Genomic DNA, 19043 nt, shown 5'->3' on the forward strand with positions numbered 1-19043 from the left:
ATCACGAATGAGTATTTACTAGGCATCCTAAGAATCTGCTGAATGATCAATTTCACGCAAGTCCGCATCAGCTTTGCCGAGGAAATCACTGCGGAAAATGCAAATGGTATATGCAATAAAAGGCCCTTGCCAAGTGCATCAAGACAGCAGCCTTCGCTTTCGTATCACATCTGCGTCTCCCTCCGGTTCCGTGGCGCATCCGCCAGCCAGAGCGAGAGGTGAAATCGCTTCCCAGCCGGCTGGAAATTCAACTTCCCTCTCAACAGCAAACGACCAGAAAAAGCAAGCCCTCCCGGGGAACTGCAGGGCCAAGGGTGCGCGTGGGTGACCGGCACCGCGGGGCGCGCCCGCCCCCTTATCTCGGGCGGTGGGCTGTTCTGGGCCCTACGGGGGCCCGGCGGGGGAGGCGGGCGCGGAATCGCGGCTGCGCCAAAATGGCTGCCAGCATCTAGCTGCCGGGAGGGGCGCTGCTCCGGGCCCCGGGTGGGCTGCCCTCCCCTAAGCGGCTCAGTGCGCCCCAGCCCTCGCGGCCCGGGAGCGTCCGCTTGCAGCCGCGGCGGAGGCGCCTCCCAGACGACCCGTATTTACCACTACCCTTCCCGAGGCCAAGGCCAGGCGCCCGCCACGCCTTCAGTTAAGTCTGCAGAGGGTCACCCCCCGCACCGCCCTCCACTACGCGACACGTGCGACACGGCATCGCCATGGCAACCGTCTCTTCTCCCCCTCTCTTATTATTGAACATCTGAGGCACAGGGCGTCCCTGAACTTGTTACTGCACTAGTTAATGCGGTCCTCCGAGGGCTTAGTTTCCTAACTATTGTTCTTTGCGCAACCGACTGCTTCCTGAAGCTAGAAAAACCGAGCGTGTGTTTCAAACGTTCTCCCCACCACTCCTGAGCCAAGCATGTCAGTGAATGAGAATTCTCCTCCAGGGATGCGCTGCAGAGTAGAGTGGAAGGAACCAGCTCCCAGCCTAATTTACTGGCACTAACCTTGGAACCATTTTAACGTTTGGTGGCTTCCGTTTTAAGAAATGTAAACCATTAATGATTAAATACAGTATATTTATTATCTATTGATAGTTATATGACTACCTTCTCTCCCTCTCCCACCTATAATTAATGTGTGAAGATGAAATATTCTCTCTGGCTATGACTTATCAGTATGCCCAGTGAAATGGCATTCAGGGAAGTAAATTGATCAAACAATTATTCCTTTCAATTGTGAGTAATTGCAAATAATGACCCCAAAGGACAAAATTGTGTGTGCTCATTAACAATCAAAGAAATGTAAATTAAAATAGCAAAGGTATGCTGTTTAGTGAGCATTTTGTTTGTTTTTAATAATAGCCAATGCTGACAAGGGTGTGACAAAGCATTCATGTGGCTGGTGAGTGAGTAAATTGGTACAATCTTCTTGGAGACAGTTTTTTCAAGAAATAATTAAGAGATTTGAACAAAATACAGCTACAAAATCGCTCATAGCAGGAATGCTTGTAGTTGTTGTTTTTTTTTTTTTTTTTTTTTAAATCCAGCTAAATGTAGCATAGAGGAATGGATAAATCAATACAATGATATACAGTGTATCTTTTTAAAATAAAATGAAAGAATACTTAATTTCTTGAAAGATAATTTTAATGATTTATAGCTAAGTGAAAAGTAGATATTAAATAGTGATAAATTTGATACTATTTTTATTTTCTCTTAATGTATTTAACAAGGAAAATGTTAACAATGATTATCTCTGGGTGGTAGAATTACAAATGACTGTATCTTGTTTCTTGTTCTTTCTTTGACAGTGATAAGCATTATTTTCTATAACAATTAAAAAATTCAAAAACATGTTTTTTTTTTAATTGTGTCAACAGGTCCAACGGGTTTTTTAAAAATAAATATACATATTTATAATAACATAATTATAATCTATTTCCCCATAGATTATAGTTAAATAAATATATTTTCCTCAAAGGAAAGTGAAAATTTTAATAGAAAAGAGCTCTGGATCAATCACTCTGATCATTTGGTTTTTCCCTTCAGTTACCCAAGTACTTACATTTGGTTTGGAAAGGAAATATTTCTTTAATTCTTTACATCCACCAAAGGAAGCAAAAATGGGTGTCCATTGAAAACATAATGATATTAAGGAATACACTCAAAAACATTATAGTGTCATAAACCTTCATTAACTTTCATTTTGTTCCCATTCTCTGGCTGTAGAATTACAAATTGAAAAGCAGTTGTTGGTTTAAAGTGGAAATTTATGAGTAATGGTGAGAGGACAGACTTCAGTGCCAGACTTCTCCAAATGGAATTCTGCCAAACCACCTCCTCTATGGTCCCTGCACCCAGGCTCTGGGATAGTAGGGAATGGCCTGTCACCTCATTCACACATGACAGGTTGATCTTTCAGGGAAACTGCTCTCTTCCCACTCTGGTGAGAGTGATCCTGGCTGTTGTGAGGTAGTTTGTGGCAAACCTCCCAACAATAACCTCAAGGCACCTCATTTCTGAGGAAGGCTCGAGAAGAACCCGGACCCAATGGCTGCAATGAAATCAGGCCTCACGAAGGCTTAAGAACTTCTCCCTTTGAATTATCCTGAAGAAAACAAGGTATAGACCTGGGCAGAGATAGAGCTATAAGAATGTTTGTCTTTATACTAGTTTATAACAGTAAAATTTGGGAATCCACATAAATGTCCGGGAATCAGAGAAATTATATTATAGATGGATGATGACACTGCCTGCAGCTGTTAAAATTAAAAATGGAGAAGAATATTTGATGATGCAGGACAGTGCTCACACTGCAGGGTTAAGAGAAAAGAAAGACATGTTAAATATAGACCATGCAATGTAATCCAGTCTTTATAAAATATGTTACACATAATGTTTAATGTATTACATACAAAATTGAAAATTTAAGCTAAAAACTTATGGATTTCCAGTTTTGTTTCTTTTTCTTTTATCATCTCTAATAAATCCATTAATAATAAGCTATTAGTGATTAAGTAATTATTAGTAAGGCTTTAATGGAAGAACATATGGTTTATTAGAAGCCAGGGCACAGTTCTACAGGTTCTGGTGACTTTTCAGGTATGCGTTTTGTAGGCACCTGGAAACACTTTCAAAGCATACATTTTGTTAGCAATGAAAGGATGATACATCACTTGGGTCACATTACTCACTTCTGTTTATCTGAACTAAAGTTCTGGACCCTGTCTTTCTCTCCGACCTAATTGTTAGAGCAGATAAGACACCATTCACCTAAGGACATCTGTTTACAACACTGAAAAGATTAAATTAAACTAAAGATTACCCAGGCCCCAAGTAAGCACATCTATACACTCTTTTGTCCATATGTGCACTTTATTCCAGTTTGATATTCCATAAACCTATCATTTATAAATGGAGAAATGGTTGACCACATGACTCTCTGATGGAAAATCCATAAAGGCTAATCTTTCAGGATGCATGGCCAAGTTTTTTAGGCTTAAAAAGCCTTTGCTGCCTGCTCCCCGCCCCCCCCCCCCCACACACACACCAGAGCCTCAAGCCCCACTGTAGCTTTCCCATGTGCCCTGTGCCCAGCCATAGGGAGACTACGACAGCTAACACAACTGGAATCTTACGATGTACTGGACGTTGTTCTGATTCTGCCAGCAAACCTATAGGGTATTTTCTAGATGAAAAAACCGAGGCACAGAGAGTTTAAGTAATTTCATCATCCATATCTCCCATGATAATAAGCATTAGATTGTGAACCCAGGAAGCCTGTTCTAGCTCTTAACTGTGATATTACCACCCAGATAAATAGTTCACCAAAGAAGTCATTAGCTTCAATTAATCTCTGCCTTAGCCCAGCTCTTCCCTGTGTGGAGAGTCTTCCACTTAGCCAAATTCACACTCCTTTCAAATCACAGAGGCAATATATCTCCTTTGCAAAGTCTCCTCAATCATCTCAAGCAGACTAAAGGATTTTCCTCTATGCCCCCATGAGGACCTCGGTTATGGTGCTTAACACACTGCTGTGAGGCATATTTATTTACCTGCTTCTACCACCAATTTGCTAGCTCTTCAAAGCCAGGGTGTAAATCTCTGTTAATCTTTATACCTCCAGTGCCCCACGTAGCATCTGACACATAAGAAGTTCTTAATAATTAATGTACATATGAATGATTATGAGGAGTACTATACAGTTCTGCTTGCCTAAAACTAAGGTCTTCAATGTCCCACCATGATAGCCACCACCTGTCCCTTAGAGTTGGTGCTATGTAGGTGAACACTGGACTGGTAGCTAGGGGACAAGAGAAATGCTAACTGTGCTCCAAAAGTGCAATCTTTGATGGGCTCTTAAATGTTAAATGTGAACCTATCCTTGCAAACGGAAGGGAGAATATCAAAAGAGCCTCTCAAGATACTATCAGGTATTAATTTTGGCTATTTGCCAGCTGTTTTGTTAGGAAAGAGGGCCCCTTTTGAGGTGGGAGACAGGGTGGCTAAGTCTGATAGAGAACTTGGGCTCAGGATGTGGCCAAAAAGGTACACACCTTGATGAAGCTATGTAGTCAGCAACCTAAAAATATACCCAGGTCTGTCTACTTTGGGCAGTTCACACCTCTCCCATCTCAGAAGATTCACCAAGACAGGCATGAAACTCATTGTCTGTCCATTTCAATGTTCTTGGATAGTAAAACATTATTCTTGCTAGTTTCACTCACATAGAGACATATTTCTGTTTGAATCCTTCTTACTATCTGCACCATCTTTCTGCGGTGCCTGCATTTTTGTTAAGCTCTCTCAAATCTCTTTTGGAACAAAACTGGGAATAAATAAACACATAAGATGAAAATAAACATACCGTTGATTCACTTTAAGGGTCTGGTTTGAACTTTGCTTTGGGCTTCTAGGTTTATGTGTAACCACATATCTCGAGGAAGGTAGGATATCCTCACAGATACCAAAAACAAATGCTTTGAAAAGAAGTGTCAAAATCCCAGGAGCCTTTTATCCACTCGTTTGGAGGAAAATAAAACCAATTTTACCTAAAATATTTCGTACAATCAAATTATACATATGGACGTTTGGCTATGTAGAGGTTCATTTGACCATCATGGAAAAATTTGGCTCATGTTATAGTGCTATTGCATTTTAAACTATGAGTTCTTTTTGAAGTTTTGAAAAGTTCTCATAGATATCTAGTGACTCCTTGTGGAGTATTCTCTTTTCACGTAACAATTCACTGAAAATTTAGAAATCATAGAACATTAAGATTGAAGGGGCCGTGGAAGCATTCAATGATAACTCCCGTCCAGGTGGGGCGCTATCTAGCAATAACCATGAAAAAGGGTTGAACATCTCTGGTAACAAGAAGACATCTTTTGGATTATGGCCTCCTTTCCTCTATAATGGTGAAACAGACTTACAAACCAGGTTGCAATTTTCTTGGGATTTTGCCACAGAGGTAGCTATTTCAATAGGGCTCATAATGAAAACCAAAAAGGGAAAGAGGGGAATCAAACATTGGCTACAACCTGTGATTTTCATTGGAATTATGTTGGGAAACTGAATCCTCAAGACGGTTGGTCTCACTTAGTGGTTAAATAAACAATGTTTCAAGTGCAATGAGGTGTCTCTTAAAAAACAAAAGCTCACTTATTCTGAAATTTCACCATTACTTTATATTTTTGGGTTTTTAAAATAATATCCGACAATCTTGATAGTAAGAATTTGTCATTTGGGTCTCCATACCTAGTGTCTTGCCATGAAACTACACTACTTGTCTTTTGTGGAACAACTTTCTCCTACATTGTGTGTAGTCTATGTGGGATGGTAAAATTAGTTGCCAACTGACTACTTTTGAAGCCTCAGGATAGTCAGGTGGTTATCAGACCCAACCATCCAGTTTCCCCCCAAGACACAGAATCTGAGGTAAGTAAGCAAGAACCCAAAAGGCCCATTTGAGACTACTATTGCAGCATTGGTGCCCTACCGGAATATCTCAGTTGTGAGGCACCTCCTCACCATATAATGCTATCTTGGGTCTTGACATCTTCCAAGTCTGGTTCTGGCATCCCTAATATCCTTCTAATACAGTCTCCTTTTTTAAAAAGTCAGCCAGATTCTAAAATTGATTGTGATGATGGTTGCACAATTCTGTGCATATAGTAAAAAACATTTAATTATGTACTTTCATGGTTATTTGGTACATGAATTAGATCTCAATAAAGCTCTTATTTCCCCCACCCCCAAATGAAAATAGTTAGCTACAGCTGGTTTCCATTGCTTGAAACATAGCAAGATCTAACTCATATAATCTTCCTGTCAAAATGCATATATCTAAGCTGTAAAGATTACACATTTTCAATTCTCTTTAACACTGAGTTTACCAAGAAAAAGTAATGTCCACTAGTTTTGATAGGAGTTGATTAAGTCTTGCAAATACAGTGCTATTTTAAGAGGACAGGCAACAGTAAAGCACCACATGGGTGAGATTTTAGATGTTCAGACCAGCATGGGACATTAAATAGTAGGAAGGTTAGAGACAGAGGTGTGGAATGTGTAATGGTCATCCATAGAAAAGGTAAGTTTTTCTGCCACTGGTCATAAATCTGAATTTATCTGAAGTCATAAACCTAGCACTAAGTTTATTATTCCTGTCCTGCAAATCATTTGTTATCCACCCCATTAGTTCTTTTTAAAAAATATTTATTTATTTTGAGAAAGAGAGAGAGAGAGCACAAGCAGGGGAGGGCCAGAGAGAGGGAGAGACAGAATCCCAAGCAGGTTCCATGCTGTCAGCACAGACCCCAATGTGGGGCTCAAACTCATGAATCATGAGATTGTGACCTGGGCTGAAATTAAGAATTAGCACATAACCGACTGAGTCGCTCAGGCACCCCCCCCCCCCATTACTTCTAATAACAAGTGTAATAAACTAAAACCCAGATCCAGCAAAACCAGCAAAAGTAGGCCAAGACCAAGACATATTTTAATTAAATATGCAAAATACAGTGCTAAAGAAAAAATCTTAAAGGCAGCAAGACAAAAGAAGTCACTAACTTATAAGGGAAAATTCACAAAGCTAGCTGGAGATTTTTCGATAGAAACTTGGCAAGCCAGAGGGCATGGAATGATATATTCAAAGTCCTGAATGGGAAAAACCTGCAACCAAGAATACTCTATCCAGCAAGGCTATCATTCAGAATAGAGAAAGATAAAGACTTTCCCAGTTAAACAAAACCCAAGGGAGTTTGTGACCACTAAACCAGCCTTGCAAGAAATATTGAAGGGAACTCTTTGAGTAGAAAAGAGAGATCAAAAGTGACAATATAAAAACAGGAAACACAAAAGCAGTAAAATGAATATATCTCTAAAAATCACTCAAGGTACTCACACCAAAAAAGGACACAAAATATAATAATTTATACATAAAATGTGGGTGAGGAAAGGAGAAAAGAATGGGTTCAAACTTGAATGGCCAGCAACTTAATAGAGACTGTTACTTGTAGCAGATATTATATACTAACATAATGGGAACCATTTATCAAAACCCACTAATAAACATGCAAAGAATAAAGAGAAAAAATCTAAATCACTAAAGAAAATCAGCAAAACTTTAAAGGAAGACAAAAAAAATGATCAAAGAAAATCTCCAGAAACAACCACAAAATAAATAATAAAACAGCAATAAATACAAATCTATCAATTATTACTTTGAATGTAAGAGGACTAAATGCTCCAATCAAAAGACAGTGTCAGAATGACCCATTTATATGCTGCCTACAAGAGACTCATTTTAGACCTAAAGACACCTACAGATTGAAAATGAGGGGATCGATGAGGTGCCTGGGTGGCTCAGTCGTTTAAGCATCTGACTTTTGATTTTGGCTCAGGTCATGATCTCACCGTTTGTGGGTTCAAGCCACATTTTAGGCTCTGTGCTGACAGTGCAGAGCCTGCTTGCGATTCTCCCTCCCTCTTCCTGCCCCCCTCAACTAAATAAACATTTTAAAAAAAGAAAATGAGGGGATGGAGAAACATCTATCATGAAAAATTTATGTCAAAAAAACGCTGGAGTAGCAATACATATATTGGACAAACTAAAGTTAAAAACAAGGACTATAACAACAGAAAGAGAGGGGCACTATATAATCATAAGGGGGATGATCCAATAAGAAGATATAACATCCATAAATATTTATGCACCCAAATATGTAAAACAATAACAAACAAAAAAAAGAACCAATTGATATACAATAATAGTATGAGAATTTAACACCCCACTTACATCATTGGACAGATCATCTAAACAGAAAATATATAAGAAAACAATGGCTTTGAATGACAGATTTGACCAAATAGACCTAACAGATACATTTAGAACATTTCATTCTAAAAGAGCAGAATACACATTCTTTTCAAGTACACGTGGAACATTCTCCAGAGTCACATATTAGGTCACAAAACAGACCTCAACAAATACAAAAGGATTGAAATCAGACCATGCACCTTTTCTGACCACAATGGTATGAAATAAGAAGTCAACCACAAGAAAAAATCTGGAAAGACCACAAATACATGGATGTTAAACAACATACTACTACACAATGAATGGGTCAACCAGGAAATCAAAGAAGAAATTAAAAAAAAATACATGTGAACAACTAAAAATGAAAACACAATGTCCAAAGCCTTTGGGATGCAGCAAAAGTGGCTCAAAGAGGGAAGTATATAGCAATACAGGTCTATCTCAAGAAGCAAGAAAAATCTTAAATACACAATTTAACCTGACACCTAAAGGAAAAAGAAAAGGAACAACAAAACAAAGGCTAACGCTAGCAAAAGGAAGGAAATAATAAATATTAGAACAGAAATATATGATATAGAAACTAAAAAGAAATGCAACAGAAGAGATCAATGAAACTAGGGGCTTGTTCTTTGAAAAAATAATCAAGTTGATAAACCTCTAGCCAGACTTATTAAAAAGAAAAGAGAAAGGACTCAAATAAACAAAATCACAAATGAGAATGGAGAAATAACAACTGGTTCCACAGAAATACAAACAGTTTGATTATGAAAAACTGTATGTGAACAAATTGGACAACCTGGAAAAAATGGATAAATTCCTACAAACATATGAGCTACCACAACTGAAACAGGAAGAAATAGAAAACTTGAACACACAGATAACCAGCAAAGAAATGGAGTCAGTAATCAAAAAACTCCCAGCAGGGGCACCTGGGTGACTCAGTCGGTTAAGTGTTCGACTTCAGCTCAGGGCATGATCTCACAGCTTGTGAGTTCGAGCCCCATGTCAGGCTCTGTACTGACAGCTCAAAGCCTGGAGCCTGCCTAGGACTCTGTGTCTCCCTCTCTCTCTGCCCCTCCCCTGCTCATGCTTTCTCTCTCTCCCTCTCTCTCTCTCTCTCTCTCTCTCTCAAAAATAAATAAACTCTAAAAAAAAAAAAAAAAAAAAAAAACTCCAACAAACAAAAGTCCAGGACCAGATGGATTCATAGGCTAATTTTGCCAAACATTTAAACAAGAGATAATATCTATTCTTCTCAAACTATTCCAGAAAATAGAAAAGGAAGGAAAACTTCCAATTTCATTCTATGTGGTCAGCATTACCCTGATACCAAAACCAGATAAAGACACCGCTAATTAAGAGAACTACAGGCTGATATCTCTGGTAAGCATGGATTCAAAAACTCTCGATAAAATAGTAGCAAACCAAATCCAACAATATATTGAAAAAATTATTCACCACAAACAAGTGGGGTTTATTCCTGGGTTGCAAGGGTGTTTTGATAGTCACAAATCAATCAACATGATACATCTCATTAATAAAAGAAAGGATAAGGACCATCTGATCATTTCAATAGATGCAGAAAAAAACATTTGATGAAGTACAACATCCATTCGTGATAAAAACTCTCAAAAAATAGATTTAGAGGGAACATGCCTCAACATTATAAAGGCCATATATGAAAAACCCACAACTCATATCCTAAATGGGGAAAAAATGAGACCTTTTCCTCCATGCTCAGGAATAAGACAGGGATGTCCATTCTCACCACTTTTATTCAACATAGTATTGAATGCTCTAGCCACAGCAATCAGACAACTAAAAGAAATAAGAGGCCTCCAAATCTGCAAGGAAGAAGCAAAACCCTCACTATTTGCAGATGACATGATACTATATATAGAAAACCAAAAATACTCCCCACACACAAATATACTAGAACTGATTAATGAATTCAGTAAAGCTGCAGGATACAAAATCAATATACAGAAGTCTGTTGCATTTCTGTACACTAATAATGAATCAGCAGAAAGAGAAATTAAGGAATCAATCCCATTTACAGTTGCACTAAAAACAATGAAAGATACCTAGGAATAAGCCTAAACAACAAGGGGAAAGACCTGTACTCTGAAAACTATGAAATACTAATGAAAGAAATTGAAGATGACACAAACACATGGAAAGACATTCCATACTCATGAATTGGAAGAAAAAAAATATTACTAAAATATCTATACTAACCAAAGCAATCTACAGATTTAATGCAATCCCTATCAAAATACCAATAGCATTTTTCAGAGAACTAGAGAAAACAATCCTAAAATTTTTAATGAGCCACAAAAGACCCTGAATAGCCAGAGCAACTTTGAAAAAGAAAAAGGAAAAAAAAAGGAAAGCTTGAGGCATCACAATTCCAGACTTATATTACTAAGTTGCAATAGTCAATACAGTATGGCATTGGCACAAAAATAGACACATAGATCCCTGGAACAGAACAGAAAACTTAAAAATGAACCCATAGCTCTAATGTCAGTCAATCTTTGACAAAGCAGGATAGATATGCAATGGGAAAGAGACAGTCTCTTCAAGAAACAGTGTTGGGAAAACTGGACAGCAACATGCAAAAGAATGAAACTGGACCACTTTCTTACACCATATACACAAATAAGCTCAAAATGGATTGAAGACCTAATTATGAGACCTGAAACCATAAAAATCCTAGAAGAAAACACAGGTGGTAACTTCTTTGACATCAGCCATAGCAACTTCTTTTTGATAGGTCCCCGAGTCAAGGGAAATAAAATAAAAAATAAACTTTTCAAACTACATCAAATTATAAAGTTTCTGGGGCATGGGTGGATCAGTTGGTTGAGTATCCAACTTAAACTCAGGTCATGATCTTATGGTTCTTGAGTTCGAGTCCAATGTTGGGCTCTGTGCTGACAACTCAGAGCCTGGAGCCTGCTTTGGATTCTGTGTCTCCCTCTCTTTCTCTGCCCCTCCCCTGTTCGTGCTCTGCCTCTCTCTCAAAAAATAAACATTAAAAAATATTTTTTAAATAAATAAATAATAAGCTTCTGCATAGCAAAGGAAACAATAAACAAAACTAGAAGGCAACCTTCTGAATGGGAGAAGATATTTGCAAATTACATGTCTAATGAAGGGTTAGTATCCAAAAAAATATAAAGAACTTATAAAACTCAACATCCAAAAAACCAAATAATCCAATTAAAAAATGGGCAGAAGACATGAATAGACATTTTTCCAAAGAACACATACAAATGGCCAACAGACACATGAAAAGATGCACAATATTGCACATAATCACGGGAATGTAAATCAAAACTACAATAAGATATCACCTAACACCTGTCAGAATGGCTAAAATCAACAACACAAGAAACAACACATGTTGGCAAGGATATGGAGAAAGGGGAACCCTTATGTGCCGTTGGTGGGAGTGCAAACTGGTGCAGCCACTCTAGAAAACAGTAAGGAAGTTCCTCAAAAAGTTAAAAATAGAACTCTATGGTCCAGCAATTACACTACTAGATATTTACCCAAAGAATACAAAAGTACAAATTCAGAGGAATACATGCACCCTGATGTTTATAGTAGCATTATCTGCAATAGACAAATTATGGAAAGAGTTTAAGTATCCATCAATTGATGAATGGATAAAGAAGATGTCGGGACACCTGGGTGGCTCAGTGGTTAAGCATCTGACTTCAGCTCAGGTCATGATCTGGCGGTTCATGGGTTCAAAGCCCATGTTGGGCTCTGTGCTGATAGCTCAGAGCCTGGAGCCTGCTTCCGATTCTGTGTCTCCCTCTCTCTCTGCCCCTCCCACACTCATGCTCAGTCTCTCTATCAATAAATGAATAAACGTTAAAAAAATTTAGAAGATGTGTTACATATACATAGTGGAGTATTACTCAGCCATGAAAAAGAACGAGATCTTGCCATTTGCAACAATGTGGGGTGAACTAAAGAGCATTATGAAATACGTCTGTTAGAGAAAGATAAATACTGTATGATTTCACTCCTATGTGAAATTTAAGAAACAAAACAAATAAATAAATGGAAAAAAAAAAGAATATAGAGAGAGGCAAACCAAGAAACAGACTCTTAACTACAGGGAACAAACTGATGGTTACCAGAGGCAGGTGGGTGGAAGGATTAAATAGGTGATGAGGATTAGGGAGTGCGCTTGTGGTGAATCCCTGGTGCTGTATGGAAGTGTTGAATCACTACATTGTACACCCAAAACTAACATTACACTTCATGTTACTAACTGGAATTTAAATTTAAAAATTTAGAAAATAAAGTGAAAACTAAGAAAATTACAAAATAGATATACACACGGTATGGAGTGCTTTCTTCCTTCTCACCTGCCAACGTGGTGTTCAGGTGCTTCATTGAGGTTGGCTGGACGTAGAGTGACCTACGTCTCCTTTGGGCCTCATACGGGGGAAGCGGGCTTGGACTGTAGATGTTATTGATCAGAACAAGGCTTTGGTTGCTGGACCCTGCACTCAGCTAAGGATACAGGCTATGCCTTTCAAATCCATGCAGCTCACTGACTTCATCCTCAAGTTCCCACACAGTCCCCAGCAGAAGTATGTCCAACACACCTGGTGGAAGGCAGGTATCAGTACAAAATGGGCAGCCACAAGATGCACCAAGTAGATTAAAACCAGAGAAAGAAAAGCCAAGTTGACAGATTTTGATTGTTATAAAGTCATGAAGGCAAAGAGAGTGGGGAATAGAATAATCAAGCTTGATGTTAGGAAGCTGCAAAAAGCAGCTCTCCTGAAAGTCTCTCCCCCCAAAAAGCACCTGCTGCTAAGGATGTAACTGCAGCCGCTGTTGCAAAGGTTCCAGCAAAAAAGATGGCCAGTATCCAGGTGCCTGGGTGGCTCAGTCAGTTAAGCCTCCATCTATTGATTTTGGCTCAGGTGATGATCTCATGGTTCATGAGATCAAGTCCCGTGTCAGGCTCCATGCTGACAGCGTGGAGCCTGCTTGGGGTTCTCACTGCCCCTCCCCTACTGGTATGCACCCTCTCTTTCTTCCTCTCTCAAAATAAGTAAATAAACATAAAAAAAAAAAAAAAAAAAAAAAAGATGGCAACTGCGGGCAAGAAGGCTCCACCCCAGAAGGTTCCTGCCCGGAGAGCTGCAGGCCAGAATGCAATGCCTCCAAAGGCTCAGAAGGGTCCAAAAGCTCCAGTCCAGAAAGCATGTGCTCTGAAGGCATCTGGCAAGAAAACACAAAAGCGTAAGAGGCTATTATAAATAAGTAATAAAGGTTCTTTTGGACACGCAAAAAAAAAAAAAAAAAAAACCTGACAAAATTACAAAATAAAAAAAAGTGCAGTATTTGAAGATAAAAGACTCACATGTAAACAATGCATAATTCACAATTAATACACACCGCAAACCTTAGGGTAAAATCTGTTTTATTTTACTTACAATTCATAACAGCCTTGTATTTCAACTTCGAACAATTTAGTGGTTTCCTCAAGGTTACAGAGCCAACAAATAAATGAAATGAAATTCAAACGCAGATCCTCTGATTCCAAAGGCCATGCTTTCTCTTCATGTAGCATATAATGCCTGCTCTTTCAGCATTCTGAGATGAAAGCTCTCAATCAAAACTGAAGCAAGAAGAAATATAGATTCAGCCATACTAATAAAATACTAACTTTCTATTAGATCAACATGGTGAGGGACATTTTTTACATTTTCACACACACGTGTATGTGCACACCCCCCCTAAGGAGCACCACATTTTCTAGGAATATTAGAATTATTTAATCTGTTCCTAACTTACTTCTTAGACTCACCTCTTCTTCTCTGCACCCCAATACATTCCAAATACCGTGAATTATTTATATGCCATGTTTATTGAAGTTTACATATACTTTTCTCTCTGCTCAAAATACCCTTCCCAATTATTGGTGCCCCAATTTTTGCCTAATCATTTCAAGGAAAATGGCTCAGGTCAACCTTCTCTTAATTAGACCCTAACAGTGAATGATCTCAACATTTCCTGTCTTACAGACTTCTGAAGTATCCTGTGTCTACCTCTGACACAGGGCATTTCAATCTGTATTACATTGGCGACTCACTTTTTTTGACCACTACAGGGCACATTACTTGGGTCTAAAAACTGTATCTATTTGTCTTTAACTTTCAGTCCCTACCCAGTTCCTGGAAAATATGAAGTACCCAATCAATGCCTATTAATGAATAAAACCATCGATCATTCAAGAGTTTGAAAACTAAAACATTTTTTCCTGAAATCTGATAAATCCAGTTCAGTGTATGGGAGGATGTTCTGGTTAAACAAATAATTTGCTTGAAAGATTCTCTATAACATAAATATTATCAAAGAACCATGATATTATGAGATATATGAAAGTCCCGCTAAACATAATTTACTTTTTTTTAATGAAATTTTGGATATTATTATGCTTCAACATCATTTAATAAAGAGATCTGGTTAGTGTGTCAAATGCCAACGAACTTACTATATAGTGGTGTCACTGTTGTTGTTCCAAATATTAATCTAACAGTATTTCTTTTTTTTAATATTTTAATGTTTTTTTTATTTATTTTAATTAAAAAAAATTTTTTTTAACATTTATTCCTTTTTGAGAGACAGCGCATGAGTGTGGGAGGGGCAGAGAGAGAGCAAGACACGGAATCTGCAGCAGGCTCTAGGCTGAGCTGTCAGCACAGAGCCCAATGCGGGGCTCCAACTCATGGACTGCGAGATCACGAGATTGTGACATCATGACCTGAGCCCAAGCTGGATGCTCAACCGACTGAGCCTCCCAGACGCCCCTGTTTTAATTTTTTTAATGTTTATTTATTTTTGATAGAGGCAGAGCATGAGCGGGGGAGGAGCAGAGAGAGAGGGAGACACAGAATCTGAAGCAGTCTCCAAGCTCTGAGATTCCAGCACAGAGCCGGATGCAGGGCTAGAACTCACGAACTGTGAGATCATGACCTGAGCTGAAGTTGGACACTTAACCGACGGAGCCACCCAGGCACCCCAATCCAACAGTATTTCTAAAAAGCTTATTTTGTGGGCACCTGGTTGGCTCAGTCAGTTAAGCATCCAGCTTCAGCTCAGGTCATGATCTTGCAGTCAGTGAGTTCGAGCCCCATGTCGGGCTCTGTGCTGACAGCTCAGAGCCTGGAGCCTGCTCTGGATTCTGCGTCTCCCTCTCTCTCTCTGCCCCTCCCTTGCTCACACTCTGTTTCTCTCTCTGTCTCACAAAAATAAATAAATATTTAAAAATTTTTAAATAAAAACTCATTTTGGAAGCAACTGTAGAGACTATATTCAGTAATTTTCGGGATATCTTATTAATCTTCTGATACTGTCACACTGATGCACTGACCTTGAAAAGTATGTCACCAATATTAAATTTGTCCTGGGCAAGAACTCATGCTTGAAGGAGGCCAAGCCAATGATCTCCTGCCTATGTATTCTTCCCAATTTACCTGTCCTATTTTTATCATCTATGTCCCATTCTTGGCTTGATATCCTGACCTGATATCCTATCTTGCCTTCTCACATTATATAACCTTTTAGACTCTGTCCCTCATTTAGGACTACAGTGATCAGGATGTTATGGGCTGGAGCACCTCCTTAATTTTTACCATTCCCCATTGCCTATGGTGGGGACTCTACTCCAGCTCCCAGTGGACTTTTCTTTTCCTGGGCTACTCCCCAGCATCCTCCAGGGAGAATGGCAGGGTAGAGGGATTAGACAGGCAAAATTTTGACAAGTTTGTTATTCCTCCTTATCATCAAAAATATATGACCAGACCTTTATGATAGGGACCCAGTGGACATTTGAATTAACGGTGAATTTTGTTTGGGGGAGAAACTGTTCTCAGCATTTCCTGAATTCTAATCCTTACTTTGAACTTCTGTGCGTGGGCACAGACAAGACAGTCCTCTTTCATGTCTTAACATCACTCTCTGTAAAATTGACTATAAGAACAGCTATCTACTTAAAAAGTGGATACCTAGATCAACTTTTGTTTGTGAAGAGTTACACTAGAATTGAAAAGGCCCCCATTTGCTTAAAATGATGGTTTTCTCCTGTTTCATTTGAGTGAATACCAGGAAATCTTGATGGGATTTTAGCGTGTCATGTGCATATGTGTCTAATGCACAGAATGTTTATATATTAAATTATGTCATATGAACTAGATATAATTTTTAATATAAAATATGACTTTATTAGATGTCTGCCATAAAGTCACAACCATGGGTGTCCTAAGGTTGGGAATGTGGGCAGACAAGCAGTCTAAGCAAGCATGAATTTCCATTTCTCGGTTTTCCTACAGGCTTGTTCCTCAATCATTCCTTTCTTTAAAGACAAGCTGTAGAAAGTATCAACTATCAAGAAATATATATGGAAGAAATTTTAAAATTCGAGCCAATACTTGTCTCAGAAAATCGCTGCTCACTTTGGAAACAGAATGCTCCAGCTTAGTTCAAGGAGCTCCTGATCTCCATACCAGCGTCATTTCAAAACCTCTGTGCTCACATTCTCAAGACCAGCCTCTAAAGCAACTGTTCCCCCTATATTTTTCCTTAAAATGAACTGCAAGTTAAAATAGGGTGGTTTTACTCAAATGGGGATTGAGATGCTAATATTTCCAAAGAAAATGAATCCAGAGTTTAGCATAAATATATAAAATGTACATTTCTCATTTCTAACAATTTTTTACATTCCACGTAGAACATTCACACTGCACTCATTCATGGACTCGGTGCCTAATTTGAAACATATTTTCCATTGGAGAGATGATTTTATATGGAAAAGGAAATAACTCCTGTGGTCCCTCTGTGTATATTGAAAAAGAAGTCTGGAGCCATTATATAGTTTATGCTTAAGTTTTGATTAAAAGATACCATGAAAATCCCATGAGAGTGCAGTCCAAGGTAGAGGATTTGATTTGAGCATATTGAAAAAAGATTGGGTGCCCAAATACCAGTTTTAAGTATCTTTTCTTACTGAACTATATAATAAACAATCCACATGAATGTAAAAACCAGCAACTTCCTGAATCATGGTCACATCTGTTTTCCAGTCAAACTTAAATCCCCTATCTCTAAATTTAGTGAATAATTCATTTTAGATCTGGAAGAGAAGTTAGTCCAACTCCCTCATATTACAGATGAGGAAATTGAGGCACAGAGAGATTTCTCCTCCATAACCCCTACTAATCCTTCCAGTCTCAGCCTAAGTCATTCCTTGGGGAAGCTTTCTCTGGTTCCTGCCACCACCAAAAATGATGCCTCCTTGATATAGACTTACAAATTCCTCTGTATTTTTCCTTCATACTGTTTAACATAACTTATAATCATGCAGCTGTTGTTGTTGTTTTAATGTTTATTTAGTTATTTTGAGAAAGAGAGAGAGAGAGAGAGAGACAGAGAGCAGGGGAGGAGCAGAGAGAGAGGGAGCGAGAGAATACCAAGCAGGTTTCAGGCTGTCAGCACGGAGACCCACATGGGGCTTGATCCCACGAACTGTGAGACGATGACCTGAGCCGAAATTAAGAGTTGGAGGCTTAACTGACTGAGCCACCCAGGCGCCCCATTATGCACTTGTTTTTTGTGATGTTTTGGTTTAAAATCTGTTGTCACAAGGGAAAGCTCCATGAGGCTCCACACTGACTAACACATGCCAGGCACAGAGAGGGTGCCCAGTAAGTATTTAATAAACCGATGTTTAAGTGACATGCAGTGACACAAACATATGTGTCACTTCATTTATAAAATGAGAGGATACACTAGATGGTCTTGAAAATTTATACCAACTAGAATAAAATTTATGAATGCTCAGTTAGATCTGATGTTCTTTCTGCTCTGCCACAAATGTCAGAGAAGACAAGTCTTGTTGCTATTTCTGTTCCTCCATTTCCTGTTTGTGTAACTTTGGACAAATTATTCTCTACATTGAAGCTCAATTTCTTTAATAGAAAAAAATAATAAAAATCTCCCTTCCAACTGATTTATTTTTTAAATTTTATTTAAAATTTTTTAAGTTCATTATTTTAGAGAGAAAGCATTAACAGAGGAGGATCGGAGAGAGAGGAGGGAGCAAGAACCCAAGCAGGCTCCCCACCGACAGCGTGAAACCTGAGGTAGGGCCCCATCCCATGAACTGTGAGATCATGACCTGAGCTGAAATCAAGAGTCAGATGCTTTAACTGACTGAGCTGCCCAGGCGCCCCTAATTGTATTCTTTAATTATGGTAATATGTATAAACACAAAATTTATCATTTTAACCATTTTTTTCTAAATATTTATTTTTGAGAAAGAGAGTGAGTGGGAGAAGTGCAGGGGGCGGGATAGAGGATGTAAAACAGACACTGCGCTGACAGCAGACAGCCTGGTGCAGGACTCAAACCCACTGACTGTGAGATCGTGACCTGAGCCAAAGTCAGACACTCAACCAGCTCAGCCACCTAGGTACTCCACCATTTTGATCATTTTTAAGTGTACAGTTCATTGTCATTGAGTACATTCATGTTGTTGTACGACAATCACCACCATCCATCTTTGGAAATGTTTTCATCTTCTCAAGGCATTTACTTTTGTACTCCCACTTGACCAATCCTTCCCTTTTTCTCAGACCTCCAATCCATTTACCTTTTCTCACCATCAGTCACTTGAATTATCTGTTACTATGTAACAGGCCATT

The 19043-nt window shown here is 38.7% G+C and overlaps 1 pseudogene; it reads left to right on the plus strand.

Moving 5' to 3' along the window:
• Window positions 1-904: 904 nt before the first annotated feature.
• Window positions 905-17644, plus strand: LOC128776243 (60S ribosomal protein L14-like; annotated as a pseudogene).
• Window positions 17645-19043: the final 1399 nt, after the last annotated feature.

The sequence above is a fragment of the Panthera pardus genome, unplaced genomic scaffold, assembly GCF_024362965.1.
Source record: "Panthera pardus isolate Hobbes unplaced genomic scaffold, ASM2436296v1 HiC_scaffold_12, whole genome shotgun sequence".
NCBI classification, from domain to species: Eukaryota; Metazoa; Chordata; class Mammalia; order Carnivora; family Felidae; genus Panthera; species Panthera pardus.